We start from the raw sequence: 19,793 nt of genomic DNA, 5'->3' as shown, positions 1-19,793 counted from the left end.
CAAGAAGGCATTCAGATGTGTGACACATTTGCCATAAATTCTGAATGTTAGCACTCTAGTTGCTCATTAGATCACTGTAGTAAAGCTACTGCTCACCAGGAAAGTCTGCTGCTGGTATTCAAAGTGCATGTTTCAGTCTGCATGTCAGAATTTTTTTATGAAATAGAAGAGGATTTGAGAAGTCAAAATGTGCCCTAATTTTTCTTTCTGCACCACTAATCATAATTTCTATGGCAAAATGAACCCCCTCATTTTGTTCCTTTATAAATTAAATGTTTTAAGTGTTACCACTTTATTCCAATCAAGAAGGCTTCAGGTGTGCCATACTTTTGTCATAAGTAAGACTGTTAGCGCTCTAGTTGTTCGTTAGAACACTCTGGGACATTCTGTCATTGGGCTATACTTGGGCTACATCTGGGTGAAATTTGTGCTACATTTGGGCTCTTTTGTCTCTGGTGGCCATTTTGGGAGACTTATTTGGTATGAAGTTTCCTCATTTCCTCTTTTACTACAGTCTCCTCAGTAGGAAATACTTTCAGTTTTTTACTTCGATTCCATCAAGAAGGCATTCAGATGTGTCACACATTTGCCATAAATTCAGAATGTTAGCACTCTAGTCGCTTATTAGATCACTGTAGTAAAGCTATTGCTCACCAGGGAAGTCTGCTGCTGGTATTGATAGTGCATGTTTCAGTCTGCATGTCAGAATTTTTTAATGAAATAGAAGAGGATTTGAGAAGTCACTCAAAATGTGCCCTCATTTTTCTTTTTGCAGCACTAATCATGTTTTAAGAGTTACCACTTTATTCCAATCAAGATGGCTTCAGGTGTGCAATACGTATGTCATAAGTAGGACTGTAAGCGCTCTAGTTGTTCTTTAGAACACTCTGGGAAGCTGCTGTAGAACACAAAGTAATCAACTGACAGTCTCTACCCTTGTTGGATGTACATGTTTTACTGAGAATGTCAGACTTCATTCTCACATGACTGAGAAAGATAATGTGAATTTACAGAAAATATGCTCTCAGTTTAGCTTATAGATCACCTTCCAAACCTCTGTGGGAAAAGCATGAGAAAATAGTTTTCTCTCAAACATGATTCATGGTATCACAGCAGAAGGCTTTTTCACATGGTAAAATCACCTTAGAACACACCACAATTCCTAAAATGAGTATGGTACCATCAACAAATGATTTATAATGTAACTAAAGTCTTAAAACCTTCTATTAACTGCAATGCTTTTTAATGAGGTGCTATCATGTATATTGGTCCCAAGATGGCTGCCAACACTTCTTGGATGAAGTACTGACAGCCAATCAGATCTCACGATGAGATGCGTGGTTAGGCTCCGCCCAGATATATCTATCTTTTTAACTCTAATTTTCTCAGGAACTACTGAACGGATTTACACCATTTAAGCAAAAGGCATGAGTCTGAACTGAGGACTACCTCTTTGCCAAATTTGGTGTAATTCCGTTCAGCAGTTCGGGTTGTAGCTGCGTCAACAGGTCCTATGGGAAAATTCATGGGGAAAACATGTTTTGGGGCCTCCCTTTTTTCTCAGCCCCGCTTGACGAATCACCGTGAAATTTTCAGGACTGGAGCGGACCGGAGCTGGCCAAAAGTTTGGAAAATTTCGCGAAGATTCGTCAATCAGCACCAACGTTATTCCAAATAGAATTTTGCGGATTTCCTATGGAAAATAGGTCCTAACTATAACTACCTACTGGCGACTGCCAGTAGGTAATGTATATAGATATGCATATATATATATATATATATATATATGTATGTGTGTATGTATATATGTCCTCTGGTCTTTTCGTTTGGAACGACTCGCCTTGGATATTTTTCACGAGCTGTGCCTTAGCGCGTGACAACAGAGGACCCGCTTCGCAAGTGGCCCGCAATAAGTAAAGGAACACATCGTGGCATAAATCACCAAGGGATTGGTATTTTGCTGGCCCACCTCCGGAGCATTACGGACAAGTGGCTGCTGCTGTGTGCAGTCCGTGACTGCACGGGGACGCTGGATCATTGTATCACATCGTCACGGCACTGTTTGGAACTGTTCTTGAGGTTGAGGCGCTGGGTACTCGAGGTGGCCATTAACATCTTTATGACCGGGACTCTCTTGGTTTAAATCAGCCTTCTCCCTCTTTTGTCAGGTACAACAGTGCGCATTAATGTGCTACATTGCTCCGCATTCTGGACTTCTTTTGAAATGCATGCTGGGATGTTGAGTCCAGTAAACATCGGACCACAGCTGCAATCAATGAAGTCGGAGCTTGCTACACTCCAACTACTTGGAGCACAGCGTGACATTCAAAAGAAGGAGGGAGTGTAACCCCAAGGCAAGTAAGGCATCCGATGAAGGCACAGAAAATTGCCAAAATGCATTATGCCCAAAACTGCGATGAATAAATGTTTTACCTTATATCCCCGCTGTGTCCTCTGGTCTTTTCTTTTGGAAGGACTCTCCTTGGAGATATATATATATATATATATATATATATATATATATATATATATATATATATATATATGTTCCTCTCCAAAGCGTTCAGATCTTGGGGAGGCACACGACAGCTTGCATCTCTTCAACCTCCTCCAGCACTCCCGAACTCTCTCACTCATGCCGACGCGTTTCGAGGTAAAGACCTCTTCTTCCAGGTCAATATGTACACATGGAGCGCAGTGAGTACTTTCCTATTGGCTCAGTGCCTTTAAATTGATTGGCTTAGTGCAACTTCCTGTTGGAGTGCATGCTGGTTTAGTACAACTTCCTGTTGGAATGCATGCTGGGATATTGAGTCCCTAGGCAAAATACAATTATTTTCCCTAAGTGGGCCACTCGCGCTCCTGTATTTTTAAAACAAATTAATCCCCTATAGTAGGGTCTGGAGCTGCCTGGGAGGAATCCTCTTCCTTTCTGGCTCGCTGTGCTTCTCTGCCTGGATATGGTTCCTGGCTCCGCCTCACTTCGATCAGTGATGGTGCTCTCCCCCACGCCAGGACAGCCGCGTTCAACATTCCTCCCAAGATCTGGACGCTTTGGAGAGGAATGTTGAACGCGGCTGTCCTGCCGTGGGGGAGAGCCCCATCACTGATCGAAGTGAGGCGGAGCCAGGAACCATATCCAGGCAGAGAAGCACAGCGAGCCACAAAGGAAGAGGATTCCTCCCAGGCAGCTCCAGACTCTACTATAGGGGATTCATTTGTTTTAAAATACAGGAGCGTGAGTGGCCCACTTAGGGAAAATAATAGTACTTTGCCTAGGGACTCAATATCCCAGCATGCATTCCAACAGGAAGTTGTACTAAACCAGCATGCATTCCAACAGGAAGTTGCACTAAGCCAATCAATTTAAAGGCACTGAGCCAATAGGAAAGTACTCACTGCGCTCCATGTGTACTTATTGCCCTGGAAGAAGAGGTCTTTACCTCGAAACGCGTCGGCATGAGTTAGAGAGTTCGGGAGTGCTGGAGGAGGTTGAAGAGATGCAAGCTGTTGTGTGCCTCCCCAAGATCTGGACGCTTTGGAGAGGAATATATATATATATATATATATATATATATATATATATATATATATTACCTACTGGTGGTCGCCAGTGGGTAGTTATAGTTAGGACCACGTTTCCATAGGAAATCCGCAACATTCTATTTTGAATAACTTTGGCGCCGGTTGACGAATCCTTGCGAATTTTTCAAAATAGGTGGGGCGCTACGCTCCGCTCCTACCCTGAAAGTCTCGGGGGGATTCGTCAAGCGGGGGCTGAGATAAAAGGGGGGTCCCAAAACGCGTTTTTTCCCATGCATTTTTCCATAGGACCTTTAGACACAGCTACAGCCCGAACGGCTGAACAGAATTTCTTGAAATTTGGCAGAGAGGTAGTCCTCAGGTCAAGGAAGTGCCTTTTGTAGGTTTGGTGTAAATCTGTTCAGTAGATTCTGAGAAAATAGCCTTTAAATCAATATATATATCTGAGCCAGCTTACGGTGTGCTTACGGTGCGCTTACGGTGCGCTTACCGTACGCGTACGGTGGCGTGCGCGAGCGCGATTCTGATTGGCCCTTAGATCTTAGTAAACATTCGAATCGGTCGAAACCAGGAAGCGGCGGCCGCCATTTCGTGTGTTTCACTCAGAAAAAAAAGAGTGATATCTTGAAAAGGGGGCAAGGGAGAGAGTTACAGACCCCCTAACATTTGTAAGGGGGTCAAAGAAGGACAGAAAAGTACAAAGAAAACATTTATTGATTTTAAAAAAAATTGCGGGGTACGCGTACGGTAAGCTCAACGTACGCGTACGGTAGAAAACAAAATAAAATAAAAGAAATGAAATGCAGATTTAAGAGTTTAGATATTAGGGGGCTCTAAAAAGAGCCGTTGTGTTTATGAAGTGATTTTTTAGTGGTACCTACAAGTAAGTACCGATGCAGAGTCTAAGGTTCAAGAGGAAGACTCTGTTCCCTTCATCATTGAAGTGCACACCATCTCCTCTATAAATGTCTTGCATGTCGTAACGCAAGTTGTTGTGGTAAATGGAACCCATACCATAGTCACGGAGGAAAGCAGAAACAGATTTGTTGACGTGCTTTCTTGCTTTGTCAATCTGCGGACAGAAATGATTGGACCAGTTCCATTTTTGCCTTTGGCATATGTTAGAAAACACAAAGGCAGTTTTAGGGAAAAGTGAAAACAGTTGTGCAAAGGTGTCCTTCATAAGCATTTCCAGACCTACCCCAGTCAAAGTGCCTAGGTCATTGCCACCACAGTGCACTATTATGAGGTCAGGGTGTTGGATTTGCATGAAGGATTTCACCAATGGCATCAATTGGTGCCACTTTAACCTTCTCTGACCAATCCATTTAATGTCTACATTTGGCAAAGCAAGGTCTCTCACCATATCTGTTTTCTCTGCATACTTTTCACTCCAGAAGACATAGCTGTGCCTTACAATCCACACTGTGAACATCTTCAAAGGAGAACTGGATGCACTCAGGAGGTGTAATTCAGTAGAATGGTAAAAAGAAATGAAAGACAGTTTGGAAATGGAGGCATACATATTTTTTATATAAAAAAAAGAACTGATTGGCTGTTTCATACCATTCTAGAATAAAAACTAGGCTGTATGTGTAAATTAATAGAAGCATGTTTTGTATTGGTACAGAAAAATGTGTTACCAAAGAACAGTACTATGGATTTGCTGTTAGGTTTGAAAAGTCAAGCACTCTTGCTCTGTGGAATTGAAACATTGTTTGGTGAACTTCTGACCTAACTCCACACAGCAGTGTTCCATGAGCTGTTGCTATGGTAGCAGGCAGAAGTCAAGTTGGGGGAAGGGTACTAGGCAGAAGTCAAGTTGGGGGAAGGGTACTTATGGAAAAGGGTTGGTTTTCAACCAATAGAAATGTGTGATTACATTTGAAAAAAAGGGGGAAGCACTGAGATTTGAAATTAACATGTATATGTGTGGAAAAAGAGAGGGAAAGTTTGCCATTATCTGGTTCTGCTGAGAGGAGAGAGGTGTAAAGAACAGAGATCCTGGCTCTGATAATCTGCTGTTTGAGTGCCACATTTCTTTCACAGCTAACTAATTTTAAAGGTGAGTTTAGAGTTTGAGCGGGGATGTATATGGTAAATTAAGAAATGAATAATAGAAATGGAATTCCTTTTGTTGAAGTTGTGTTTATCATTTTCTGTTTTGGGAGAAATTTAAATGTGAGGAACATGTAAAATAATTTGGACTATGTTTTCACGATAAATTAAGGTGTACTGGTAAAAATAAGGAATACTTTAAGGGTTTGAGGTTGCACTCAGTGATGCAAATACATACAGCATCAGTAAGGCTGGTTGCCCTTGCTGGAGTGTAGGCAGTCACCCAGGTTACAAATGGTGCTGGTTTGAAAAAGCAGTTTGGACATGTGCTGTTCTCAGAATCTGAAAAGTGGATTCAAGATGTGTCAGTCTGTAAAAGTGTTTATCACTTGCCAAAAAAAAGAAAAGTAAGTGTGCTTTCAAATTGGCAAAGAAATTTCGTTTTGTGACTAATGTGAAAACATGACTCTGTGTGCAAAGAGGAATTACAGGCAGAGATTTATTGCGTATTGCTCTGGTGATTTCACAGTTGCATTAGATGGAAAGGGGGAGCCATTTTTTTGTGCAGAAACAGACTCTTAGCACACACCCAGCTGCTTATCCTGTGGAATCATGCACAGTATTCACAACCGAGTGGGGTTTGAGGTTTCAGTCAGTAATGCAAATACATTCAGCATCACTAAGGCTGGTTGCCCTTGCTGGAGTGTAGTCAGTCACCCAGGTTACAAATGGTGCTGGTCTGAAAAAGCAGTTTGGACATGTGCTTTTTTAAGAATCTAAAAAGTGGATTCAAAATGTGTCAGTCTGTAAAAGTGTTTATCACTTGCCAAAAAAAAGACTAGTAAGTGTGCTTTCAAATTGGCAAAGAAATTTCGTTTTGTGACTAATGTGAAAACATGACTCTGTGTGCAAAGAGGAATTACAGGCAGAGATTTATTGCGTATTGCTCTGGTGATTTCACAGTTGCATTAGATGGAAAGGGGGAGCCATTTTTTTGTGCAGAAGCAGACTCTTAGCACACACCCAGCTGCTTATCCTGTGGAATCATGCACAGTATTCACAACCGAGTGGGGTTTGAGGTTTCAGTCAGTAATGCAAATACATTCAGCATCACTAAGGCTGGTTGCCCTTGCTGGAGTGTAGTCAGTCACCCAGGTTACACATGGTGCTGGTCTGAAAAAGCAGTTTGGACATGTGCTTTTTTAAGAATCTAAAAAGTGGATTCAAAATGTGTCAGTCTGTAAAAGTGTTTATCACTTGCCAAAAAAAAGAGTAGTAAGTGTGCTTTCAAATTGGCAAAGAAATTTCGTTTTGTGACTAATATAAAAACATGACTCTGTGTGCAAAGAGGAATTACAGGCAGAGATTTATTGCGTATTGCTCTGGTGATTTCACAGTTGCATTAGATGGAAAGGGGGAGCCATTTTTTGTGCAGAAACAGACTCTTAGCACACACCCAGCTGCTTATCCTGTGGAATCATGCACAGTATTCACAACCGAGTGGGGTTTGAGGTTTCAGTCAGTAATGCAAATACATTCAGCATCACTAAGGCTGGTTGCCCTTGCTGGAGTGTAGTCAGTCACCCAGGTTACACATGGTGCTGGTCTGAAAAAGCAGTTTGGACATGTGCTTTTTTAAGAATCTAAAAAGTGGATTCAAAATGTGTCAGTCTGTAAAAGTGTTTATCACTTGCCAAAAAAAAGACTAGTAAGTGTGCTTTCAAATTGGCAAAGAAATTTCGTTTTGTGACTAATGTGAAAAGATGACTCTGTGTGCAAAGAGGAATTACAGGCAGAGATTTATTGCGTATTGCTCTGGTGATTTCACAGTTGCATTAGATGGAAAGGGGGAGCCATTTTTTTGTGCAGAAGCAGACTCTTAGCACTCACCCAGCTGCTTATCCTGTGGAATCATGCACAGTATTCACAACCGAGTGGGGTTTGAGGTTTCAGTCAGTAATGCAAATACATTCAGCATCACTAAGGCTGGTTGCCCTTGCTGGAGTGTAGTCAGTCACCCAGGTTACACATGGTGCTGGTCTGAAAAAGCAGTTTGGACATGTGCTTTTTTAAGAATCTGAAAAGTGGATTCAAAATGTGTCAGTCTGTAAAAGTGTTTATCACTTGCCAAAAAAAAGAGTAGTAAGTGTGCTTTCAAATTGGCAAAGAAATTTCGTTTTGTGACTAATGTGAAAACATGACTCTGTGTGCAAAGAGGAATTACAGGCAGAGATTTATTGCGTATTGCTCTGGTGATTTCACAGTTGCATTAGATGGAAAGGGGGAGCCATTTTTTTGTGCAGAAACAGACTCTTAGCACACACCCAGCTGCTTATCCTGTGGAATCATGCACAGTATTCACAACCGAGTGGGGTTTGAGGTTTCAGTCAGTAATGCAAATACATTCAGCATCACTAAGGCTGGTTGCCCTTGCTGGAGTGTAGTCAGTCACCCAGGTTACACATGGTGCTGGTCTGAAAAAGCAGTTTGGACATGTGCTTTTTTAAGAATCTAAAAAGTGGATTCAAAATGTGTCAGTCTGTAAAAGTGTTTATCACTTGCCAAAAAAAAGACTAGTAAGTGTGCTTTCAAATTGGCAAAGAAATTTCGTTTTGTGACTAATGTGAAAACATGACTCTGTGTGCAAAGAGGAATTACAGGCAGAGATTTATTGCGTATTGCTCTGGTGATTTCACAGTTGCATTAGATGGAAAGGGGGAGCCATTTTTTTGTGCAGAAGCAGACTCTTAGCACTCACCCAGCTGCTTATCCTGTGGAATCATGCACAGTATTCACAACCGAGTGGGGTTTGAGGTTTCAGTCAGTAATGCAAATACATTCAGCATCACTAAGGCTGGTTGCCCTTGCTGGAGTGTAGTCAGTCACCCAGGTTACACATGGTGCTGGTCTGAAAAAGCAGTTTGGACATGTGCTTTTTTAAGAATCTGAAAAGTGGATTCAAAATGTGTCAGTCTGTAAAAGTGTTTATCACTTGCCAAAAAAAAGAGTAGTAAGTGTGCTTTCAAATTGGCAAAGAAATTTCGTTTTGTGACTAATGTGAAAACATGACTCTGTGTGCAAAGAGGAATTACAGGCAGAGATTTATTGCGTATTGCTCTGGTGATTTCACAGTTGCATTAGATGGAAAGGGGGAGCCATTTTTTTGTGCAGAAGCAGACTCTTAGAAAAACACCCAGCTGCTTATCCTGTGGAATCATGCACAGTATTCCCAACCGAGTGGGGTTTGAGGTTTCAGTCAGTAATGCAAATACATTCAGCATCACTAAGGCTGGTTGCCCTTGCTGGAGTGTAGTCAGTCACCCAGGTTACACATGGTGCTGGTCTGAAAAAGCAGTTTGGACATGTGCTTTTTTAAGAATCTAAAAAGTGGATTCAAAATGTGTCAGTCTGTAAAAGTGTTTATCACTTGCCAAAAAAAAGACTAGTAAGTGTGCTTTCAAATTGGCAAAGAAATTTTGTTTTGTGACTAATGTGAAAACATGACTCTGTGTGCAAAGAGGAATTACAGGCAGAGATTTATTGCGTATTGCTCTGGTGATTTCACAGTTGCATTAGATGGAAAGGGGGAGCCATTTTTTTGTGCAGAAACAGACTCTTAGCACACACCCAGCTGCTTATCCTGTGGAATCATGCACAGTATTCACAACCGAGTGGGGTTTGAGGTTTCAGTCAGTAATGCAAATACATTCAGCATCACTAAGGCTGGTTGCCCTTGCTGGAGTGTAGTCAGTCACCGAGGTTAGACATGGTGCTGGTCTGAAAAAGCAGTTTGGACATGTGCTTTTTTAAGAATCTAAAAAGTGGATTCAAAATGTGTCAGTCTGTAAAAGTGTTTATCACTTGCCAAAAAAAAGAGTAGTAAGTGTGCTTTCAAATTGGCAAAGAAATTTCGTTTTGTGACTAATGTGAAAACATGACTCTGTGTGAAAGAGGAATTACAGGCAGAGATTTATTGCGTATTGCTCTGGTGATTTCACAGTTGCATTAGATGGAAAGGGGGAGCCATTTTTTTGTGCAGAAGCAGACTCTTAGCACACACCCAGCTGCTTATCCTGTGGAATCATGCACAGTATTCACAACCGAGTGGGGTTTGAGGTTTCAGTCAGTAATGCAAATACATTCAGCATCACTAAGGCTGATTGCCCTTGCTGGAGTGTAGTCAGTCACCCAGGTTACACATGGTGCTGGTCTGAAAAAGCAGTTTGGACATGTGCTTTTTTAAGAATCTAAAAAGTGGATTCAAAATGTGTCAGTCTGTAAAAGTGTTTATCACTTGCCAAAAAAAAGACTAGTAAGTGTGCTTTCAAATTGGCAAAGAAATTTCGTTTTGTGACTAATGTGAAAACATGACTCTGTGTGCAAAGAGGAATTACAGGCAGAGATTTATTGCGTATTGCTCTGGTGATTTCACAGTTGCATTAGATGGAAAGGGGGAGCCATTTTTTTGTGCAGAAGCAGACTCTTAGCACACACCCAGCTGCTTCTCCTGTGGAATCATGCACAGTATTCACAACCGAGTGGGGTTTGAGGTTTCAGTCAGTAATGCAAATACATTCAGCATCACTAAGGCTGGTTGCCCTTGCTGGAGTGTAGTCAGTCACCCAGGTTACACATGGTGCTGGTCTGAAAAAGCAGTTTGGACATGTGCTTTTTTAAGAATCTAAAAAGTGGATTCAAAATGTGTCAGTCTGTAAAAGTGTTTATCACTTGCCAAAAAAAAGACTAGTAAGTGTGCTTTCAAATTGGCAAAGAAATTTCGTTTTGTGACTAATGTGAAAACATGACTCTGTGTGCAAAGAGGAATTACAGGCAGAGATTTATTGCGTATTGCTCTGGTGATTTCACAGTTGCATTAGATGGAAAGGGGGAGCCATTTTTTTGTGCAGAAACAGACTCTTAGCACACACCCAGCTGCTTATCCTGTGGAATCATGCACAGTATTCACAACCGAGTGGGGTTTGAGGTTTCAGTCAGTAATGCAAATACATTCAGCATCACTAAGGCTGGTTGCCCTTGCTGGAGTGTAGTCAGTCACCCAGGTTACACATGGTGCTGGTCTGAAAAAGCAGTTTGGACATGTGCTTTTTTAAGAATCTAAAAAGTGGATTCAAAATGTGTCAGTCTGTAAAAGTGTTTATCACTTGCCAAAAAAAAGAAAAGTAAGTGTGCTTTCAAATTGGCAAAGAAATTTCGTTTTGTGACTAATGTGAAAACATGACTCTGTGTGCAAAGAGGAATTACAGGCAGAGATTTATTGCGTATTGCTCTGGTGATTTCACAGTTGCATTAGATGGAAAGGGGGAGCCATTTTTTTGTGCAGAAACAGACTCTTAGCACACACCCAGCTGCTTATCCTGTGGAATCATGCACAGTATTCACAACCGAGTGGGGTTTGAGGTTTCAGTCAGTAATGCAAATACATTCAGCATCACTAAGGCTGGTTGCCCTTGCTGGAGTGTAGTCAGTCACCCAGGTTACACATGGTGCTGGTCTGAAAAAGCAGTTTGGACATGTGCTTTTTTAAGAATCTAAAAAGTGGATTCAAAATGTGTCAGTCTGTAAAAGTGTTTATCACTTGCCAAAAAAAAGACTAGTAAGTGTGCTTTCAAATTGGCAAAGAAATTTCGTTTTGTGACTAATGTGAAAACATGACTCTGTGTGCAAAGAGGAATTACAGGCAGAGATTTATTGCGTATTGCTCTGGTGATTTCACAGTTGCATTAGATGGAAAGGGGGAGCCATTTTTTTGTGCAGAAGCAGACTCTTAGCACACACCCAGCTGCTTCTCCTGTGGAATCATGCACAGTATTCACAACCGAGTGGGGTTTGAGGTTTCAGTCAGTAATGCAAATACATTCAGCATCACTAAGGCTGGTTGCCCTTGCTGGAGTGTAGTCAGTCACCCAGGTTACACATGGTGCTGGTCTGAAAAAGCAGTTTGGACATGTGCTTTTTTAAGAATCTAAAAAGTGGATTCAAAATGTGTCAGTCTGTAAAAGTGTTTATCACTTGCCAAAAACAAGAGTAGTAAGTGTGCTTTCAAATTGGCAAAGAAATTTCGTTTTGTGACTAATATAAAAACATGACTCTGTGTGCAAAGAGGAATTACAGGCAGAGATTTATTGCGTATTGCTCTGGTGATTTCACAGTTGCATTAGATGGAAAGGGGGAGCAATTTTTTTGTGCAGAAACAGACTCTTAGCACACACCCAGCTGCTTATCCTGTGGAATCATGCACAGTATTCACAACCGAGTGGGGTTTGAGGTTTCAGTCAGTAATGCAAATACATTCAGCATCACTAAGGCTGGTTGCCCTTGCTGGAGTGTAGTCAGTCACCCAGGTTACACATGGTGCTGGTCTGAAAAATCAGTTTGGACATGTGCTTTTTTAAGAATCTGAAAAGTGGATTCAAAATGTGTCAGTCTGTAAAAGTGTTTATTACTTGCCAAAAAAAAGAGTAGTAAGTGTGCTTTCAAATTGGCAAAGAAATTTCGTTTTGTGACTAATATGAAAACATGACTCTGTGTGCAAAGAGGAATTACAGGCAGAGATTTATTGCGTATTGCTCTGGTGATTTCATAGTTGCATTAGATGGAAAGGGGGAGCCATTTTTTTGTGCAGAAACAGACTCTTAGCACACACCCAGCTGCTTATCCTGTGGAATCATGCACAGTATTCACAACCGAGTGGGGTTTGAGGTTTCAGTCAGTAATGCAAATACATTCAGCATCACTATGGCTGGTTGACCTTGCTGGAGTGTAGTCAGTCACCCAGGTTACACATGGTGCTGGTCTGAAAAAGCAGTTTGGACATGTGCTCTTTTAAGAATCTGAAAAGTGGATTAAAAATGTGTCAGTCTGTAAAAGTGCTTTTCACTTGCCTAAAAAGTAGTAGAAAGTATGCTTTGCAATTGGCAAAGAAATTTCGTTTTCTGTCTAATTTCACACAGGAATTATTTTTAGATATTTAATTTGTGAAGGTGTTATTGTGATTTTCATTTATAGGAAAGGGGTTTATAGTATTTTAAGATTTCTAAAGTACATAAAAAATGTAGTAATATATTTAAATAAAGTAAAGGAATTTTTTTTTAGTTTTTTTCAGGTATTGCTGAAGAGCAGTGAACAAAATTTAAGATGCCTACAAAATCCAGAGTAAAGAAAGACCACAAAAAAAACTATATTTGAAGACAACTGGAGGACCTAAGTTAGTTGGAGATGCTCATGTTGGGAAAAAGAAAAAATCTTCTGGTAAGCAGACAAAAGATTTTTTAAAGAACATATTCAAAAAAAGGAAAAATGTACAAAATGTCTGTACTGGAAAGAATGTTTTCAATAGAAAAGGACAGGAAAAAATTGAGAATTTAGTTAATGGAAATATACCTTCTGCAACTATAAAGATTAATTTAAACAGAAAAACAGCGTTTAAAGAGATACGTAGAAAAATGTTTCAGAGAAGAGTTATGTCCAATTTGATAAAGGATGTGAAGAAATATAAGCAAAAGGCTAAATTTTACAAGAGAAAAAAAGAAATTGAAGCCATTGCAGCAAAGGCATTAGAATTAAAAAGGAAACGATTCATTTTAATTTTGAATAGGATGCGTACATTAGATAAAATGGTTAATGTACTGAAATCACAAAGCAAAAGGAAAAGAGTAGTGAACAGAACAAACTTTTGTAAAGTGTTTTTAGGAAAATGGATGCATAGTTCAAGTAGTGAACCTTTTTTTAATGAAGAGAGCTATTTTCAAAGTAATAGTTTGCTGCATGCAGTTGACACCAGAGGTCGTGCTTACGAAGTGAAAAATGGTTGCATAATGGAGAAGGAGATAATGGTTCCAAGAGATGAGGTACAAGTGATGGCGGATGAGGCTATGGGGAGACGTCCTAAAGCCCCAGTATACACTTGGAATTGTAGTAGTATTTGCACTGTGCGTCAGGAATCTATTGATAAATTTCGTGAGTTTCTAAGAGAATATAGTAAAAAAAGTGTAAAACAGAAGATTAAGGTGCTTCAAAGTCTAGATCCATGCAGAGTGAGAGAGAATACTGGTTTGCAGGGTCATTCTCTGGCTTGTCTATCTAGAAAAGTGTGTAATAGTGTTTTCCATCATTTTAGGATGCTGGCTGTTCATCATACTGAAATGAGAAAGTTTGTGAGACGGTTGTATTTTGCTAAAAGTCCAGCAATAAAGTTAGATGAATTGAATAGGGCTCTGTTCCGTGGATCGGTATCAGATGTAGAGAAGGTTGTTGATGAAATTCAGTTTTGTTACTTTGGTCCTGAAAAAAACAGTGCAGAAAAGGACACAGTAAATGAGGAAGAAGTGGAAGAGAATGTAGAACCCTCTGTCAGTAAGACATTTAATGATCACATAACAAAATTTGCAATAATCTCTAATGAAAGACCAAATATTACTTGTATTTGTTGCCGCAGAACTCATTATAGGAAACAAACTAGTAATGTTGATCTCTACAGAAAGAGTGAAAATGAAGATAATTATAAGTGGAAGGATTTTGCCACATATATATTTCTTGAAAATTGTTTTGAATTGGGTGAAGATCAGCGTATTTGTAAATACTGTTACAACAAGTTAGAGGAAAATAGAATGCCGACCAGAGCTGTACATAATAATTTAGAATTGGATGCTATTCCTGCTGAACTTTCTGAATTAACCCCTTCCCCGCTCATGACGGAACCGTTCCGTCATGAGCCACGGTTGCCGTGTGCTCATGACGGAACGGTTCCGTCATGACACGACCGTTGGCCGCCGCTCCGCCTACGCGGCGCTGTTTCCCCGCCTGTGCGGGGGGACAACGCAAATGGGCGGAGTCATGACGGAACCGTTCCGTCATGAGCACAGCTCAACCGTGGCTCATGACGGAGCGGCTCCGTCATGAGCACAGGCCCACCGCGCTGCCCCCCTGCCCCCCCCAGCGCTGCAGCGGAATGCCCGCAGCAGCGAAGGGGTTAAATACATATGAGTCTATACTCATTCAATGTGTTCATCCGTTCCAGACCATAGTACGTATGGAGCCCAAAACTGGTAAATTACCTCCTTCAGATTTACTGAGAGGTTTAAAAGGTAGAGTGGTGTATTTGCCCTTGGATTTGAAAAAAAATATGGAAACTATTGATGCGGATACTTTGGAAACTGAACCATTAATTATTCTGGTTAATGGTGTACCTACAAAGAATAAGAAGATTTGGCAGGAGCTGGTAGATGTACGGAAAGTACAAAGAGCAAATTTGTATTTGAAAAGGAATAACAAATGGTATGAATCAATTTATATAGAAGAAGAAGAAGAAGAAGATTTACAAGAAGACACAGAAACACCAACTGGACAAATTGAAAAAGTGGACAAGTCAAAGGAAGAAGAAATTTATGAACATTTTAGCATACATCCTCTTCATTCAAAAGAAGTTATGGGAGACAATATTGATCTGTTTCAGATGAAGAAAGCAAAAGGAACTCCCGTGAGTGTATGGGAGGAGAGCTTGGAAGCTCGATGTTTTCCCCAGCTGTTTCCTAAAGGAAAAGGAGGACGATACGATGAACGTCCAGAACAGATTCCAGCTTCTGAGTATCGGACTACAAGACTATATGCTGAAGATCCCAGATTTCGACAAAGTATTCCTTATTTGTTCCATCTTTTATTTGAAAGCGACTTGTCTGCACTGTCTTATGCAGTAAATCACATTTTAAAAAGTGGAGTACATTTACAAAATGTGTCTGCTAAGGATTTTATGGAGAAAGTGCAGCACCGAGATGATCATTTGGAAACACAACTGATCAATCTGATGGCTTGTCAGCGTGGGACAAATGAATATTGGTACCGACGCCATGGTGAATTAAAATGCATGTTACGGAATTTAGGAACACCAACATGGTTCCTTACCCTAAGCTGTGCTGAGTACGCTTGGGATGATTTACTGGATTTTCTACGAGAGGCAAATTCAAACATTAAAAACATCGAATACAAGACAGCAGGAGAACTGTGCTCATTGGATCCGGTTAATGTTTGCAGATATTTCAATCATAGATTTGAGGCTATGATGTCCTTCATCTGCAATAAAAAAAATCCACCTCTAGGAGAAGTAGTGGATTTCTTTTGGAGAAAAGAGTACCAGGCAAGAGGTGCTCCTCATATTCATATGCTGTTGTGGATCAAGGATGCCCCAAAGTTTGGAACAGATGCTGATCAAGCAGTGTTATCTTACATTGAAGAATATGCAACATGTGCTATACCAAAAAGCACAGAAGAGAAAAAGTTAAAGGAGCAAGTTTTACGTTTCCAAAGTCATCGGTGTGGAAAATACTGTCAACGGAAATACAAGAGCAAAGATAAATACTACACTAAATGTCGATTTGGATTTCCTAGACCTGTTCTTTCAAATGGAAGAGTAAACAGTTTTATGTCATCTGTGAGACATACTATCACAAGAAAATCACCTAAGAATACCTACAACCTTAAAAGAAAAGAAGAATCAAAAAATATAAATGACTACAACCCAGTCATTTTATCCATGTGGAATGCTAACATGGATATACAGTATGTAGCTGACAATTCCATTGCTGTTGCTCGATATGTAACGTCTTACATTACGAAATCAGAAAAAACAGAATTGAAGGAAATGTGGGAAGAGATTTCTCACGAGAAGACTGTCAGTAAGAAGCTGTACAGTTTCAGTTTAAAGATGTTATCGCATCGAGAAATTGGATCCTACGAATGTTCAGATAGGTTATCTTCTGCAAGTCTCTACTCGAAATCAAGAAGAATAATTTGGGCAACTTTAGGCCTTGCAGCAATGAGAAATCGGGTACTGAAATCTGTTGGAGAAATTGAATATTTGGCCGAGAATGACCCAGAAAGTACAGATATTTTGAAATCAAACATGTTGGACACATATTATCCCAAGAGAAGTCATCATCTGGAGAACATGTGTCTCTATGAAGTGCTGCAGAACTACATTTATTCACGGAAAGCCGCAGAAGACATCAACAATGGAAAATATAAAGTCATTGGTGAGGAAGGATGTTTGGTGAAGCAAACAAAAGGAAGTTTGATAAATCACAGGAAGCTGAGTTGCGACAGTACTGACAAAAAGGAATTTTACTACTTGCCTCTTTTACAGCTGTTTAAACCATGGCGTACAGAGGATGAACTACTGGGAGAATTTCAAAGCTATGAAGATTCTTTTAATGCTTGCAAAGACAGCATACAATGCAGTACATTCTCAACTTATCTGCAAATGTTAAATGAAGAAATTGAACAGGAAACTACAATTGCAGCAGAAGTAGCTAGAGACAGTTCTCAGGACAGCCAAAGTTCAGGAACACTCAGTCAAGATCCCCTAGGACAACCAATCATTGAAAATGAAGCATCAATAGCCATGAATGAAGTGGAAACGGCTATGAATCAAGCTCAAGAAGAATTTATAGGCTTACAAAATTTGGAAAGACAACTGAACGAAGAGCAGCAACAAATTTATGAAGAGATCAGAAACAAAATTGATCACGGATTTCTACATGAAAAAAAAGAGTGCTCATGCACATCATTTCAACCAATCAGGATGTATGTAAGTGGACAAGCTGGAACTGGAAAAAGTTTCTTAATAAAAGTCATCAGAAGCTACCTACAGCAAAAAACGGATTCTACTTTGTCTTGTGTGGTTACTGCTCCAACTGGGTTAGCAGCCTATAACATAAAAGGAATCACCTTACATCGTTTGCTAATGTTACCAGTGGAGCATGAGAACAAAATACAATACAACAAGCTAACTGGAGAAGCATGCTTGGAAGTTTCAAGAGTATTGAAGAAGATGCAAGTTCTCATTATTGATGAGGTGAGCATGGTATCAAACTTAATGCTTGCCTTTGTGCATTTAAGAATGCAGCAAATTCTAAGGACAGACTATGACGTGTTATTTGGTGGAAAACATGTCATAGTTTTTGGGGATCTTCTACAGCTTACTCCAGTTAAAGGACAACCAGTGTTTAATACTGTGACACATGAAGACACAAAGAAGTCATTGGGAAGCATTGGTAATGCAAATATTTGGTCCTTCTTTGAGTACAAGGAACTTACTACTAATATGAGGCAAGCAAACGATGAAGAATATGGAAGTATTCTGAAAGATATCAGAATTGGACTACTCACTGAAGCTGGCACAAAAGCATTACAGAGTCGGTTGCTACATAATTTATTTCCAAAGGAAGAAATAGTTGCAGAGAAGATATACAAGAACATTGCAGAAAAGAAAAGTGTCATCTGCTTAATGCCAACTCTACGTGAATGCTCAATATTCAATGAGGAGCTTTTGAAATTGGAAAAGGAAGATATCAGGAAATTGGAAGCAGTGAACAAAATTGAGGATGGAAGAATTACTATCACATTAACAGGCACACTGAAAAATAAATTGGATTCACTAGAGAAGAACATTTCCAAAACAGCTGGATTAGAAAAAAATCTATATGTTTGCATGAACTGTAGAGTATTTTTAAGGAGAAATTTGGATGTTGAAAAAGGTTTAGTTAATGGAGCTATGGGAAGAGTTGTGGGTTTTATTAATTATCAGAAAAAAGATGGAATTGAATGTTTAAAAATAAAATTTGATCAGATAGAAGAAGTTAAAGACATTTGTCGTTGTTCAGTTCGTTTCATGCTTGTGAAAGATTTATATGTACGTAGGAAGCAGTTTCCGTTTTCTCTAGCATATGCTGTAACTATTCACAAGTCTCAAGGATTGACTGTAGATTGTGCATTTGTGAACATTGGTTCAACTGTGTTCAAAGAAGGTATGGCATATGTTGCTTTGTCACGAGTGAAAACATTATCAGGTTTATTCATGATAGACTTTGATGACTCAAAAGTTAGTGCTGATACAAATTGAGTAAAGGAGTATAATAGATTAAGAAGAAGCTATGCTCCTCATTTAGGTCAGTATCCTGTGTTGGAGAAACGTGTAGTTTCTCGTAAAAGGAGAAATGAGAATATCTGTAATGAAGATGTAGAGAGGAGGAAAAAAAAGAGGAGTGATGTAATTGCAAGCAAAAAGAAAAAGGAAAATGAAGAACAGGTTGTAGGATGTCATTTTGAAAATAGCTCTGGTGTCAACTGCTACGCTAATGTAGTGCTGAATGTTGCATTTTATCTGGAAAGTGTGCAAGAGCAGATAATAGTAAATCAGGGAAAAAGATTCTGTTCTGAGTTGAGTCTCCTTTTTCAAAAGCTGAGTAATGATAAAACTCAAATAGAAAGTGCTACTGAAATTAGAAAACTTTTAGATGTATGTTCAGGACGAACACAGTTTTCTCAAAATGTACAGCAAGACGCACAGGAATTCTTGATGTTTTTTCTTCAGGTACTGGAAGAAGAAGGGGTTCCCATTGAAAATGTATTTGGTCTCTCTTATAAATGGGAACATAGTTGTGAAAACTGTTATAATATATGTGGCTCTAATGTTGATTCTGAAAGGTTTATTTATTTAACATTGCCAGAAAGTAAAACAGTCACTTTTGCTAAATTAGTTAAAGATGCTAATCATAGCATGGAATGCAGTGAGTGTCAATCTGACATGTTTTCAACGTTAATTTTAAAGGAATACGGACAATATGTAATTTTAATGATGCAACGCTGTAAAGCTGATGGTTCAAAATTAGATACTTTAATAAAGAAGTTTACAGGACAGCAATTATCAATTTCAGGAAAAACTTTTGTAACAGTTGCAATAATTTTCCATGAAGGACCTACTGTTACTTCTGGACATTACACAGTTTATCTTAAATGTGAAAAAGGCTGGACAATGTGTAATGATTCCCAATTGATTTTTAAGCAACGTTTGCCTTTTGATTTAGCAAATTCCTATCTAATCTTCCTGAAACCTAAATTTTAGAGAGATTTGGCAACATCTGTACAAAACAATTTTACCATTTTATTGGATTACCATTGGAATTTTCAAAAAAAATGATTTTACAAATGATCATTTGGCCTAATGGAAAGGTAACCAATTGTAATGTGGACTTTTTCAATTTTTAATGAAACTTTGGAAAACCAAAAATTTAGACAAAATCGGTAACATCTGCACAATTTAAATTTTGGAATGTTATTGGATTGCCATTGGAAATTTATTCCAAAAAGATTTTTAAAATTACTATTTGGCCATGCGGAAA

This window comes from Triturus cristatus, chromosome 2_2 (assembly GCF_964204655.1).
Source record: "Triturus cristatus chromosome 2_2, aTriCri1.1, whole genome shotgun sequence".
In the NCBI taxonomy this organism is placed as follows: domain Eukaryota; kingdom Metazoa; phylum Chordata; class Amphibia; order Caudata; family Salamandridae; genus Triturus; species Triturus cristatus.
This window is presented reverse-complemented; position numbering follows the sequence as displayed.